This window comes from Pseudophryne corroboree, chromosome 4 (assembly GCF_028390025.1).
Source record: "Pseudophryne corroboree isolate aPseCor3 chromosome 4, aPseCor3.hap2, whole genome shotgun sequence".
In the NCBI taxonomy this organism is placed as follows: domain Eukaryota; kingdom Metazoa; phylum Chordata; class Amphibia; order Anura; family Myobatrachidae; genus Pseudophryne; species Pseudophryne corroboree.
Window position 1 is genome coordinate 751,289,379 of NC_086447.1, and position 14,989 is coordinate 751,304,367.

Sequence of the window (14,989 nt, forward strand, 5' to 3'; positions counted from 1 at the left end):
AGTCTGCGGTGCTGTGCTGACCTGACAGTGTCCAGCAGGTCCGTCATCAGTCATTACATAATAAATATATATAGTACCTGTCCGGCTGCAGTACTAGTGATATTATATTGATTTCATCTCATTATCAATAATTTATCATCCAGTCTAGACTCTATATTAGCAGCAGACACAGTACGTTAGTCCACGGCTGTAGCTACCTCTGTGTCGGCACTCGGCAGTCCATCCATAATTGTATACCACCTACCCGTGGTTTTTTTTTTTCTTTCTTCTTTGTACATACTACTATAGTATAGTAGCTTACTGTAGCAGTCTGCGGTGCTGCTGAGCTGACAGTGTCCAGCAGGTCCGTCATCAGTCATCATTACCTAATAAATATATTATCTACCTGTCCGGCTGCAGTACTAGTGATATTATATATGCATACATATATATATTGATTTCATCTCATTATCAATCATCCAGTCTATATTAGCAGCAGACACAGTACATTAGTCCACAGCTGTAGCTACCTCTGTGTCGGCACTCGGCAGTCCATCCATAATTGTATACCACCTACCCGTGTTTTTTTTTTTTTCTTTCTTCTTTGTACATACTACTATAGAGTATAGTAGCTTACTGTAGCAGTCTGCGGTGCTGCTGAGCTGACAGTGTCCAGCAGGTCCGTCATCAGTCATCATTACCTAATAAATATATTATCTACCTGTCCGGCTGCAGTACTAGTGATATTATATATACATACATATATATATTGATTTCATCTCATTATCAATCATCCAGTCTATATTAGCAGCAGACACAGTACGTTAGTCCACGGCTGTAGCTACCTCTGTGTCGGCACTCAGCAGTCCATCCATAATTGTATACCACCTACCCGTGGTTTTTTTTTTTCTTTCTTCTTTGTACATACTACTATAGTATAGTAGCTTACAGTAGCAGTCTGCGGTGCTGCTGAGCTGACAGTGTCCAGCAGGTCCGTCATCAGTCATCATTACCTAATAAATATATTATCTACCTGTCCGGCTGCAGTACTAGTGATATTATATATACATACATATATATATTGATTTCATCTAATTATCAATCATCCAGTCTATATTAGCAGCAGACACAGTACGTTAGTCCACGGCTGTAGCTACCTCTGTGTCGGCACTCGGCAGTCCATCCATAATTGTATACCACCTACCCGTGTTTTTTTTTTTTCTTTCTTCTTTGTACATACTACAATAGTATAGTAGCTTACTGTAGCAGTCTGCGGTGCTGCTGAGCTGACAGTGTCCAGCAGGTCCGTCATCAGTCATCATTACCTAATAAATATATTATCTACCTGTCCGGCTGCAGTACTAGTGATATTATATATACATACATATATATATTGATTTCATCTCATTATCAATCATCCAGTCTATATTAGCAGCAGACACAGTACGTTAGTCCACGGCTGTAGCTACCTCTGTGTCGGCACTCGGCAGTCCATCCATAATTGTATACCACCTACCCGTGGTTTTTTTTTTTCTTTCTTCTTTGTACATACTACTATAGTATAGTAGCTTACTGTAGCAGTCTGCGGTGCTGCTGAGCTGACAGTGTCCAGCAGGTCCGTCATCAGTCATCATTACCTAATAAATATATTATCTACCTGTCCGGCTGCAGTACTAGTGATATTATATATACATACATATATATATTGATTTCATCTCATTATCAATCATCCAGTCTATATTAGCAGCAGACACAGTACGTTAGTCCACGGCTGTAGCTACCTCTGTGTCGGCACTCGGCAGTCCATCCATAATTGTATACCACCTACCCGTGGTTTTTTTTTTTTTTCTTCTTTGTACATACTACTATAGAGTATAGTAGCTTACTGTAGCAGTCTGCGGTGCTGCTGAGCTGACAGTGTCCAGCAGGTCCGTCATCAGTCAACATTACCTAATAAATATATTATCTACCTGTCCGGCTGCAGTACTAGTGATATTATATATACATACATATATATATTGATTTCATCTCATTATCAATCATCCAGTCTATATTAGCAGCAGACACAGTACGTTAGTCCACGGCTGTAGCTACCTCTGTGTCGGCACTCAGCAGTCCATCCATAATTGTATACCACCTACCCGTGGTTTTTTTTTTTCTTTCTTCTTTGTACATACTACTATAGTATAGTAGCTTACTGTAGCAGTCTGCGGTGCTGCTGAGCTGACAGTGTCCAGCAGGTCCGTCATCAGTCATCATTACCTAATAAATATATTATCTACCTGTCCGGCTGCAGTACTAGTGATATTATATATACATACATATATATATTGATTTCATCTAATTATCAATCATCCAGTCTATATTAGCAGCAGACACAGTACGTTAGTCCACGGCTGTAGCTACCTCTGTGTCGGCACTCGGCAGTCCATCCATAAGTATACTAGTATCCATCCATCTCCATTGTTTACCTGAGGTGCCTTTTAGTTGTGCCTATTAAAATATGGAGAACAAAAATGTTGAGGTTCCAAAATTAGGGAAAGATCAAGATCCACTTCCACCTCGTGCTGAAGCTGCTGCCACTAGTCATGGCCGAGACGATGAAATGCCAGCAACGTCGTCTGCCAAGGCCGATGCCCAATGTCATAGTACAGAGCATGTCAAATCCAAAACACCAAATATCAGTAAAAAAACCTAAAATAAAATTGTCGGAGGAGAAGCGTAAACTTGCCAATATGCCATTTACCACACGGAGTGGCAAGGAACGGCTGAGGCCCTGGCCTATGTTCATGGCTAGTGGTTCAGCTTCACATGAGGATGGAAGCACTCAGCCTCTCGCTAGAAAACTGAAAAGACTCAAGCTGGCAAAAGCACCGCAAAGAACTGTGCGTTCTTCGAAATCCCAAATCCACAAGGAGAGTCCAATTGTGTCGGTTGCGATGCCTGACCTTCCCAACACTGGACGTGAAGAGCATGCGCCTTCCACCATTTGCACGCCCCCTGCAAGTGCTGGAAGGAGCACCCGCAGTCCAGTTCCTGATAGTCAGATTGAAGATGTCAGTGTTGAAGTACACCAGGATGAGGAGGATATGGGTGTTGCTGGCGCTGGGGAGGAAATTGACCAGGAGGATTCTGATGGTGAGGTGGTTTGTTTAAGTCAGGCACCCGTGGAGACACCTGTTGTCCGTGGGAGGAATATGGCCGTTGACATGCCTGGTCAAAATACCAAAAAAATCAGCTCTTCAGTGTGGAGGTATTTCAACAGAAAAGCGGACAACAGGTGTCAAGCCGTGTGTTGCCTTTGTCAAGCTGTAATAAGTAGGGGTAAGGACGTTAACCACCTCGGAACATCCTCCCTTATACGTCACCTGCAGCGCATTCATAATAAGTCAGTGACAAGTTCAAAAACTTTGGGCGACAGCGGAAGCAGTCCACTGACCAGTAAATCCCTTCCTCTTGTAACCAAGCTCACGCAAACCACCCCACCAACTCCCTCAGTGTCAATTTCCTCCTTCCCCAGGAATGCCAATAGTCCTGCAGGCCATGTCACTGGCAATTCTGACGAGTCCTCTCCTGCCTGGGATTCCTCCGATGCATCCTTGCGTGTAACGCCTACTGCTGCTGGCGCTGCTGTTGTTGCTGCTGGGAGTCGATGGTCATCCCAGAGGGGAAGTCGTAAGCCCACTTGTACTACTTCCAGTAAGCAATTGACTGTCCAACAGTCCTTTGCGAGGAAGATGAAATATCACAGCAGTCATCCTGCTGCAAAGCGGATAACTGAGGCCTTGACAACTATGTTGGTGTTAGACGTGCGTCCGGTATCCGCCGTTAGTTCACAGGGAACTAGACAATTTATTGAGGCAGTGTGCCCCCGTTACCAAATACCATCTAGGTTCCACTTCTCTAGGCAGGCGATACCGAGAATGTACACGGACGTCAGAAAAAGACTCACCAGTGTCCTAAAAAATGCAGTTGTACCCAATGTCCACTTAACCACGGACATGTGGACAAGTGGAGCAGGGCAGGGTCAGGACTATATGACTGTGACAGCCCACTGGGTAGATGTATGGACTCCCGCCGCAAGAACAGCAGCGGCGGCACCAGTAGCAGCATCTCGCAAACGCCAACTCTTTCCTAGGCAGGCTACGCTTTGTATCACCGCTTTCCAGAATACGCACACAGCTGAAAACCTCTTACGGCAACTGAGGAAGATCATCGCGGAATGGCTTACCCCAATTGGACTCTCCTGTGGATTTGTGGCATCGGACAACGCCAGCAATATTGTGTGTGCATTAAATATGGGCAAATTCCAGCACGTCCCATGTTTTGCACATACCTTGAATTTGGTGGTGCAGAATTTTTTTAAAAACGACAGGGGCATGCAAGAGATGCTGTCGGTGGCCAGAAGAATTGCGGGACACTTTCGGCGTACAGGCACCACGTACAGAAGACTGGAGCACCACCAAAAACTACTGAACCTGCCCTGCCATCATCTGAAGCAAGAAGTGGTAACGAGGTGGAATTCAACCCTCTATATGCTTCAGAGGTTGGAGGAGCAGCAAAAGGCCATTCAAGCCTATACAATTGAGCACGATATAGGAGGTGGAATGCACCTGTCTCAAGCGCAGTGGAGAATGATTTCAACGTTGTGCAAGGTTCTGATGCCCTTTGAACTTGCCACACGTGAAGTCAGTTCAGACACTGCCAGCCTGAGTCAGGTCATTACCCTCATCAGGCTTTTGCAGAAGAAGCTGGAGACATTGAAGGAGGAGCTAAAACAGAGCGATTCCGCTAGGCATGTGGGACTTGTGGATGGAGCCCTTAATTCGCTTAACCAGGATTCACGGGTGGTCAATCTGTTGAAATCAGAGCACTACATTTTGGCCACCGTGTTCGTTCCTAGATTTAAAACCTACGTTATATCTCTCTTTCCGGCAGACACAAGTCTGCAGAGGCTCAAAGACCTGCTGGTGAGAAAATTGTCAAGTCAAGCGGAACGCGACCTGTCAACATCTCCTCCTTCACATTCTCCCGCAACTGGGGGTGCGAGGAAAAGGCTCAGAATTCCGAGCCTACCCGCTGGCGGTGATGCAGGGCAGTCTGGAGCGACTGCTGATGCTGACATCTGGTCCGGACTGAAGGACCTGACAACGATTACGGACATGTCGTCTACTGTCACTGCATATGATTCTCTCACCATTGAAAGAATGGTGGAGGATTATATGAGTGACCGCATCCAAGTAGGCACGTCACACAGTCCGTACTTATACTGGCAGGAAAAAGAGGCAATTTGGAGGCCCTTGCACAAACTGGCTTTATTCTACCTAAGTTGCCCTCCCACAAGTGTGTACTCCGAAAGAGTGTTTAGTGCCGCCGCTCACCTTGTCAGCAATCGGCGTACGAGGTTACATCCAGAAAATGTGGAGAAGATGATGTTCATTAAAATGAATTATAATCAATTCCTCCGTGGAGACATTGACCAGCAGCAATTGCCTCCACAAAGTACACAGGGAGCTGAGATGGTGGATTCCAGTGGGGACGAATTGATAATCTGTGAGGAGGGGGATGTACACGGTGATATATCGGAGGATGATGATGAGGTGGACATCTTGCCTCTGTAGAGCCAGTTTGTGCAAGGAGAGATTAATTGCTTCTTTTTTGGTGGGGGTCCAAACCAACCCGTCATTTCAGTCACAGTCGTGTGGCAGACCCTGTCACTGAAATGATGGGTTGGTTAAAGTGTGCATGTCCTGTTTATACAACATAAGGGTGGGTGGGAGGGCCCAAGGACAATTCCATCTTGCACCTCTTTTTTCTTTAATTTTTCTTTGCGTCATGTGCTGTTTGGGGAGGGTTTTTTGGAAGGGACATCCTGCGTGACACTGCAGTGCCACTCCTAGATGGGCCCGGTGTTTGTGTCGGCCACTAGGGTCGCTTATCTTACTCACACAGCTACCTCATTGCGCCTCTTTTTTTCTTTGCGTCATGTGCTGTTTGGGGAGGGTTTTTTGGAAGGGACATCCTGCATGACACTGCAGTGACACTCCTAGATGGGCCCGGTGTTTGTGTCGGCCACTAGGGTCGCTTATCTTACTCACACAGCTACCTCATTGCGCCTCTTTTTTTCTTTGCGTCATGTGCTGTTTGGGGAGGGTTTTTTGGAAGGGACATCCTGCGTGACACTGCAGTGACACTCCTAGATGGGCCCGGTGTTTGTGTCGGCGACTAGGGTCGCTTATCTTACTCACACAGCTACCTCATTGCGCCTCTTTTTTTCTTTGCGTCATGTGCTGTTTGGGGAGGGTTTTTTGGAAGGGACATCCTGCGTGACACTGCAGTGACACTCCTAGATGGGCCCGGTGTTTGTGTCGGCCACTAGGGTCGCTTATCTTACTCACACAGCTACCTCATTGCGCCTCTTTTTTTCTTTGCGTCATGTGCTGTTTGGGGAGGGTTTTTTGGAAGGGACATCCTGCGTGACACTGCAGTGACACTCCTAGATGGGCCCGGTGTTTGTGTCGGCCACTAGGGTCGCTTATCTTACTCACACAGCTACCTCATTGCGCCTCTTTTTTTCTTTGCGTCATGTGCTGTTTGGGGAGGGTTTTTTGGAAGGGACATCCTGCGTGACGCTGCAGTGACACTCCTAGATGGGCCCGGTGTTTGTGTCGGCCACTAGGGTCGCTTATCTTACTCACACAGCTACCTCATTGCGCCTCTTTTTTTCTTTGCGTCATGTGCTGTTTGGGGAGGGTTTTTTGGAAGGGACATCCTGCGTGACACTGCAGTGACACTCCTAGATGGGCCCGGTGTTTGTGTCGGCCACTAGGGTCGCTTATCTTACTCACACAGCTACCTCATTGCGCCTCTTTTTTTCTTTGCGTCATGTGCTGTTTGGGGAGGGTTTTTTGGAAGGGACATCCTGCGTGACACTGCAGTGCCACTCCTAGATGGGCCCGGTGTTTGTGTCGGCCACTAGGGTCGCTTATCTTACTCACACAGCTACCTCACTGCCCCTCTTTTTTTCTTTGCGTCATGTGCTGTTTGGGGAGGGTTTTTTGGAAGGGACATCCTGCGTGACACTGCAGTGACACTCCTAGATGGGCCCGGTGTTTGTGTCGGCCACTAGGGTCGCTTATCTTACTCACACAGCTACCTCATTGCGCCTCTTTTTTTCTTTGCGTCATGTGCTGTTTGGGGAGGGTTTTTTGGAAGGGACATCCTGCGTGATACTGCAGTGACACTCCTAGATGGGCCCGGTGTTTGTGTCGGCCACTAGGGTCGCTTAGCTTAGTCATCCAGCGACCTAGGTGCAAATTTTAGGACTAAAAATAATATTGTGAGGTGTGAGGTATTCAGAATAGACTGAAAATGAGTGTAAATTATGGTTTTTGAGGTTAATAATACTTTGGGATCAAAATGACCCCCAAATTCTATGATTTAAGCTGTTTTTTAGTGTTTTTTGAAAAAAACACCCGAATCCAAAACACACCCGAATCCGACAAAAAAAATTCGGTGAGGTTTTGCCAAAACGCGGTCGAACCCAAAACACGGCCGCGGAACCGAACCCAAAACCAAAACACAAAACCCGAAAAATTTCCGGCGCTCATCTCTAGTGTATAATCCCCAGGTGTATCTCACACATTGCTCAGTACAGATTACAGGATGTATAATCACCAGGTGTATAACACATGTTGCACAGTACAGTATACATACAGCAATGGCCTACTGTACACAACTATTATTTTAAAAAGATTGAATAAAAGTTATGTTTTAATACTGTATTAACATTTCAAAAGAGTGCGCCACACACTAAGCCTTTCTTTTAGTGATAAACCCACTAGTGGTTTACACTAATAACGTCCAGAAAAACATTGTAATTCAGCTTAGTTGCGCACCTCCAACCTAGTCCCAATTTGACCAGGGCCCTTTTTTTTAGCCCTCATTATAGTTCCTCTATTGGTTGGTTATATATAATTGTTTCTATTAATTGTTGGCTACCTGTGCATTGTCCCTCAGACTTTTTGTCTTTCCTTCAAAATAGTGACACAGAGCTGCAAGATACAGCAATGGCCTACTGTACACAACTATATACTGTTGGGTCACCAAAATGCACTGTAATACTATATATATTGCTCACAAAAATGCAGCACAGATATGAAATGGATACTTGCAGTGACACAGAGCTGCAAGATACAGCAATGGCCTACTGTACACAACTATATACTGTTGGGTCACCAAAATGCTGCACTGTAATACTATATATACTGCTCACAAAAATGCTTTACAGATATGGAATGGATACTTGCAGTGACACAGAGCTGCAAGATACAGCAATGGCCTACTGTACACAACTATATACTGTTGGGTCACCAAAATGCTGCACTGTAATACTATATATACAGCTCACAAAAATGCAGCACAGATATGGAATGGATACTTGCAGTGACACAGAGCTGCAAGATACAGCAATGGCCTACTGTACACAACTATATACTGATGGGTCACCAAAATGCTGCACTGTAATGCTATATATACTGCTCACAAAAATGCAGCACAGATATGGAATGGATACTTGCAGTGACTCGGAGCTGCAAGATACAGCAATGGCCTACTGTACACAACTATATACAGTTGGGTCACCAAAATGCTGCACTGTAATACTATATATACTGCTCACAAAAATGCAGCACAGATATGGAATGGATACTTGCAGTGACACAGAGCTGCAAGATACAGCAATGGCCTACTGTACACAACTATATACTGTTGGGTCACCAAAATGCTGCCCTGTAATACTATATATACTGCTCATAAAAATGCTGCACAGATATGGAATGGATACTTGCAGTGACACAGAGCTGCAAGATACAGCAATGGCCTACTGTACACAACTATATACTGTTGGGTCACCAAAATGCTGCACTGTAATACTATATATACAGCTCACAAAAATGCAGCACAGATATGGAATGGATACTTGCAGTGACACAGAGCTGCAAGATACAGCAATGGCCTACTGTACACAACTATATACTGTTGGGTCACCAAAATGCTGCACTGTAATACTATACATACTGCTCACAAAAATGCTGTACAGATATGGAATGGATACTTGCAGTGACACAGAGCTGCAAGATACAGCAGTGGCCTACTGTACTATAATTATATACTGGTGGCCCCCAGTCCCCACTATAAAGCACACTGAGCACAGATATTTGCAGCACACTGAGCACAGATATGGAGCGTTTTCAGGCAGAGAACGTAGATATTTTCTGCACACTGAGCACAGATATTTGCAGCACACTGAGCACAGATATTGGCAGCACACTGAGCACAGATTACGGAGCTTTTCAGGCAGAGAACGCAGCCACGTCCTCTCCGTTCAATCTCCAATGCACGAGTGAAAATGGCGGTGACGACCGGCTCTTTATATAGAATACGAATCTCGCGAGAATCCGACAGCGGGATGATGACGTTCGGGCGCGTTCGGGTTAACCGAGCAAGGCGGGAAGATCCGAGGCTGCCTCGAAACCGTGTAAAATGGGTGAAGTTCGGGGGGGTTCGGATCACGACGAACCATACCCGCTCATCTCTAGTTAACATGATTGCAGCACCCACGATAAGGGCACTTACCGCAGATTTTATTCAAGACCCCCTTAGGCTCAAACAGAAATCCGCGTAAAGGGCAGCTTGCAAGTTTATCGCAGGCTGTAACTGAATAGCCTCAGCAAACCAATTAGCCCACGGATTATTGAATCTGGCCCTAAATGTGTGTAGGTTTGGGGAGCAGGCCCCAGTGTGATCTCTCGCCCAGTGCACTAAAACGGCCAGATATGGATGGCTTTGTGTGTAAAAAAGACTGTTACACAAAAAAAATTACACATTAATTCTAATTGTGTGTTTAACACATTACACATCTGCTTGACACAGTAAAACAACCCTTGTTCATGAGTACTGTTCTCAGGGCCAGATTTACCGCTTGGCAACCTAGGTGCACGCCTAGGGCCCGGCAGTACCAAGGGGCCCATCTTCAGGCCACCCGAAATCCGGCCCTGAACGCAGGTCCATGAGCTATTGTCTGCGGGGGATGATCGGGGGTCCAGAGCTGCTAGCTGCCTTCTAGCTTTTGTGTCCCGCCTGCCCAGACTAGTATCCAATGGGAACACTGCCCAGCAGTCCCTTGTATGCGCACATGTGACATTTGTACGCCATGCAGCGTGCACACCAGTCAGCTCTCTCTTCTACTGTGCCTGATATTGATGTGCATTGGGAGTACAAACGCTCCTGCTAGGAAGCACGACCCTGTAAGTAAATTTCTAAATTTGATGCTGCAGGGAAACGGGAGACGGACTGGAAGGAGAGGTGTATTAAATTTATATATATATATATATATATTTTCCTGTTAAATATTTTATGTCCCTGTATCCTCCCTTCAGTTTCCCTACCCTCATCCACCCTGTAACTCCCCCTCAGTGTCCCTGCCCTCGCCCAGCCTGTAACTCTCCCTTCAGTGTCCCTACCCTCGCCCAGCCTGTAACTCCCCCTAAATGTCCCTGACCTCACCCTCCCTGTAACTCCCCCTCAATGTCCCTGCCATTACCATCACTGTAGCTCCCCCTCAGGGTCCCTGACCTCAGCCTCCCTGTAACTCCCCCTCAGTGTCCCTGCCCTCAGCCTCCCTGTATCTCCTCCTTAGTGTCCCTGCCCTCACCCTCTCTGTAACTTTCCCCTCAGTGTCCCTGACCTCATCCAACCTGTAATGCTCTCCTCAGTGTCCCTGCCCTCACCCAGCCTGTAACTCCCCCTAAGTGTCCCTGCCCTTAGCTTCCCTGTAACTTTCCCCTCAGTGTCCCTGACCTCACCCTCCCTGTAACTCCCCCTCAGTGTCCCTGACCTCACCCTCCCTGTAACTCCCCCTCAGTGTCCCTGCCCTTACCCTCACTGTAACTCCCCCTCAGGGTACCTGACCTCACCCTCCCTGTAACTCCCCCTCAGGGTACCTGACCTCATCCTCCCTGTATGTCCTCCTCAGTGTCCCTGCCCTCATCCACCCTGTAACGCTCTCCTCAGTGTCCTTGCCCTCACCCAGCCTGTAACTTTCCCCTCAGTGTCCCTGCCCTCAACCTCCCTGTATCTCCCCCTCAGCCTCCCTGTAACTCCCCCTAAGCATCCCTGCTCTCAGGCTCGTTGTATCCCCCCTCATTGTCTCCATCACGCATTCACATTCTCCATTTCTATCACTCACAATGATCCTCATTTGCCTGTACTCATAATTTACAGTATTCTTGTTAGTCACACTATCACTTACACTAAGTGTCATACAATCACACACAGTGTTACCATCACACACTCATCCTGATACTCATGCTAAGTAACACCCATTCGCCATCAATGTTCTCATCAAACTAAAAAAGCAGGAAAGAATGGTAGACCTGGATGTAGCGGGAGTAGTGGGACAAGTAGAACAAAGGTAAGGTGCAGTGCTGTCAGTGACTGGGGAGGCACCGGTTAGTATCAGCGCCAGATTTACACACACACACACACACACACACACACACACACACACACACACACACACACAATTTGGTGGTGAGTTTTGACTATAAAATTTATTGGAATAATGCAAAGGTGATATTAATAATACAAAATGAATATGACTAATACAAAGATAATATGAATAATACAAAGATGATATGAATAATACAAAGATGATATTTATAAGTTCTAAATATCATCTTTGTATTATTCTAATCATTTCTATAGTCTCTGGAGTATACTGAAATATAACTGGTGAGGATCTGTATCCTCTGCCTACCCTGACCGCACGTCACTGATAGATATATATATGCGCACAGGCCACTTCCGGTCGCGAGTGACCGGAAGTATGCTCCAAACGCGGAGTTAGGGTATAAAAGGACATGGGAATGCAGAGTGATTCTCTATAACCCCTGAGGAAGTCCCATTTAAGCTGATACAAGGGACGAAACGCGTTGGGCCAGCTTCCACTACCTCTCCAACGGCATGTACAACAGATAAGCTTGTTATAACTTTCTAAATTGTACGATTCCACCTGTATGGTTTTTTTTTTGTGTGATTAAAATTGTGAAAAACTATATCACACTATTAGTTCCCTTTTCTTTCTGTTTTTTTTCCTTGACGGAAAAAAACTTTTTTAAAGGTACTATATATTGCTAAGGAGTACCCTAAGGGAGAAGCATTCTTAAAAGGAGTGAGTTATTTACCTTCCTTTTTTTTTAAATTCATCACATGGGTGTGATTCTGATTATTATATTAGAAATCACATTTTCAATATAGTGGTTTTTTGAGACACTATAGGCACAAAGCACTTTATATAAAAACTCTTTTTGCAACATATCCACGAATAAGTCACTAGTCACTTTAGAACATTAAGAGCATTTTTTGCTGACACTTATCTTCCCTCTCTGCCTACGTGACTATACCTAAACCCCTCGCTGAGGGTGTCTGTACAAGGAGTAAAAGGACAAGGGAAGACGACCTTTTAGTCAATAAGAAAGTCTATGCTGCAGCCCCTACACTTGGGAGTGCTGATGGGAGTTGACATGAATGTTTATGCACAAATTATGTCATATTAATTCACTTATTGTAAACGTATAAGGTGTTAAGCGCTTGTTTTACATCCCTATTGCACATAATTTATTTATTTCACTGGTTTAATAAGCAGCTCCCTAGTTTACAATATGAGCTCATTGTGATCAAATCTAGGTGGCACTAGAACCCTTATGTGCCAAAAAATCTTTAGTGAAGATACCACAAACCAAAGTATTAATATTAACAATGATCTAGATAAAGAATTTTGGGATCTAGAAAAACTACTGATCAAGGAGACCAAAATTTGGTGGGACATTGCAGGTCTGGAACAATACTTAAAGGTTAACAGGATACCTAGAGGCCTAAGAGTTACTAAAACCCCAACTTTTGGGCAAAACAACGAGGATTTTGTCACCAGTTGGGACAAAATACTACATGAGTGTTCTTGTAAACTCATACAATTGATTGTGACGGAAAAGAAACGGGAACTAGTTAACCTAGACACTGAGCTGAAAAATAAAGATCAGTATCTAGAACCTCTAAAGAATAATGAGGATTATAAAATTAATGAAAGTGTACTAATTAAGAAAATGGAGAGGATAGAAAAGGAAGTGATTAAGAGAAAAAAGAAAAAATTCTCTCGAGACAAACAGGATTATCTCAACAATCATATTAAACATTGGAATAAAACAGACATACAAACAACAAGAAATTACAGAATGACCAATTACAACACGAGACAAGATGAAGGCTGGAGCACGGCGCAATTCCGACCGAGAAGACAAAACACCAGGAATAACTCTGCACAGAAGCCGAAAGAAATAGAGATCAGAAACAGATACGCTGCCCTAAATAGATTTATTTCAGAGAGTGATAGCGATTTTTTATCACCAGGAACACCACACTGGAGGGACAGATACAAAAGGATCTCTATAAAAGAGAGTGTCCATACCGCATCGCCTCTCAAAAGAACACTAGGAGAAGACGAGGAAGAAGAGCAGGGAAGCCAAAACCAAAAAAGAAAAAAGAACAGATATTGAACACCAACCTGAAGGACAAGGGTATTTTTAATATTTCAGATAGAATTCTCACAGATTCGGAAAAATCCCTCCTGACTAAAGGATTTTCGTTTGCACCCAGCAACAAACCTAATAGCTTCCAACTTTTTATAGATTTAAATAAGTTTGTTAGGAAGCTTACACTACAAAGGCATTTTTTAAAGAAGGACACAGATGCAGCAACCCATTATGAGACAAGTTTAAATAAATCGGGCCTTAAGAGGAACTCTAAGTACTATCCCCAAGAATCTAGAAGCAGCCTGATAGATGCCTTTTATGAATTAGTCAAACAAGACATATGCAAGGAAAATGTGCTCCTCAAAATCAAGGACAACCTGAGTAACTTTGAGAAAAACGCCCTAAAAATTCTCAAAGAGGATAACACCATAGTATTAAAGACAGCAGATAAAGGGGGAGGCTTGGTTATAATGAACCGTGTGGACTATGAGAAGGTGGTGCTAAGACTACTAAAGGATGAAAAATCATATAGGAGACTAACTAAAGACCCCACAGGGGAATGTCTGTCGGAGCTAAGAACTATATTATTGGAAGGACTAAGAAGTGACATCATTAATAAAGATGAGTATCAGTTCATGCTGAATACCAATCCTACCATTCCAATTTTATTTTATTGTCTTCCTAAGATTCACAAAAGTCTTACTAACCCACCTGGCCGCCCCATAGTAGCGGGAATAGATTCGGTTACCGCAAATGTGTCTGAGTATGTGGAAATCTTTCTACATAAGTATGTTGTAAAACTTGATTCCTATGTGAAAGACACCACAGCGATCCTCCAATGCCTGGAAAATTTTGAGTGGCAAAACAACTACCTTTGGGTGACTATCGATGTCCAATCACTTTACACATCCATAATACATCATCAAGGCATAGCCTCCTGTAGAGAATTCTTATCACAAGACCCCGAATTGAAGGAGGATCATAAGAATTTTATCTGTGATCTTTTTCTTTTTATATTAACACATAACTATTTCAAATTTTTAAGCGATTTTTATCTCCAGATCTGCGGGACTGCAATGGGGACAGTCTTCGCGCCCAGCTTCGCGAATCTGCATATGGGCTGCTGGGAAAAAAGTTACATATACAACAACAGGTTCAAGGAGAATATAGTCTTGTATCGAAGATACATAGACGATATCATAATTATCTGGAAGGGGGAGGAATCCCTCCTGATGGAGTTTATGGATTACATTGCAGTCAACGATCTTAATTTATCTTTTACTTTTAAAATACATAACAAAGAAATTGAATATTTGGATTTGGTACTATCTGCGGAAGAAGGAATTGTACTCTCACGGAATTACATAAAAAAGTGGATAAGAATAGCTATCTTCATTTTAAGAGCGGCCATCAGAAAAAAT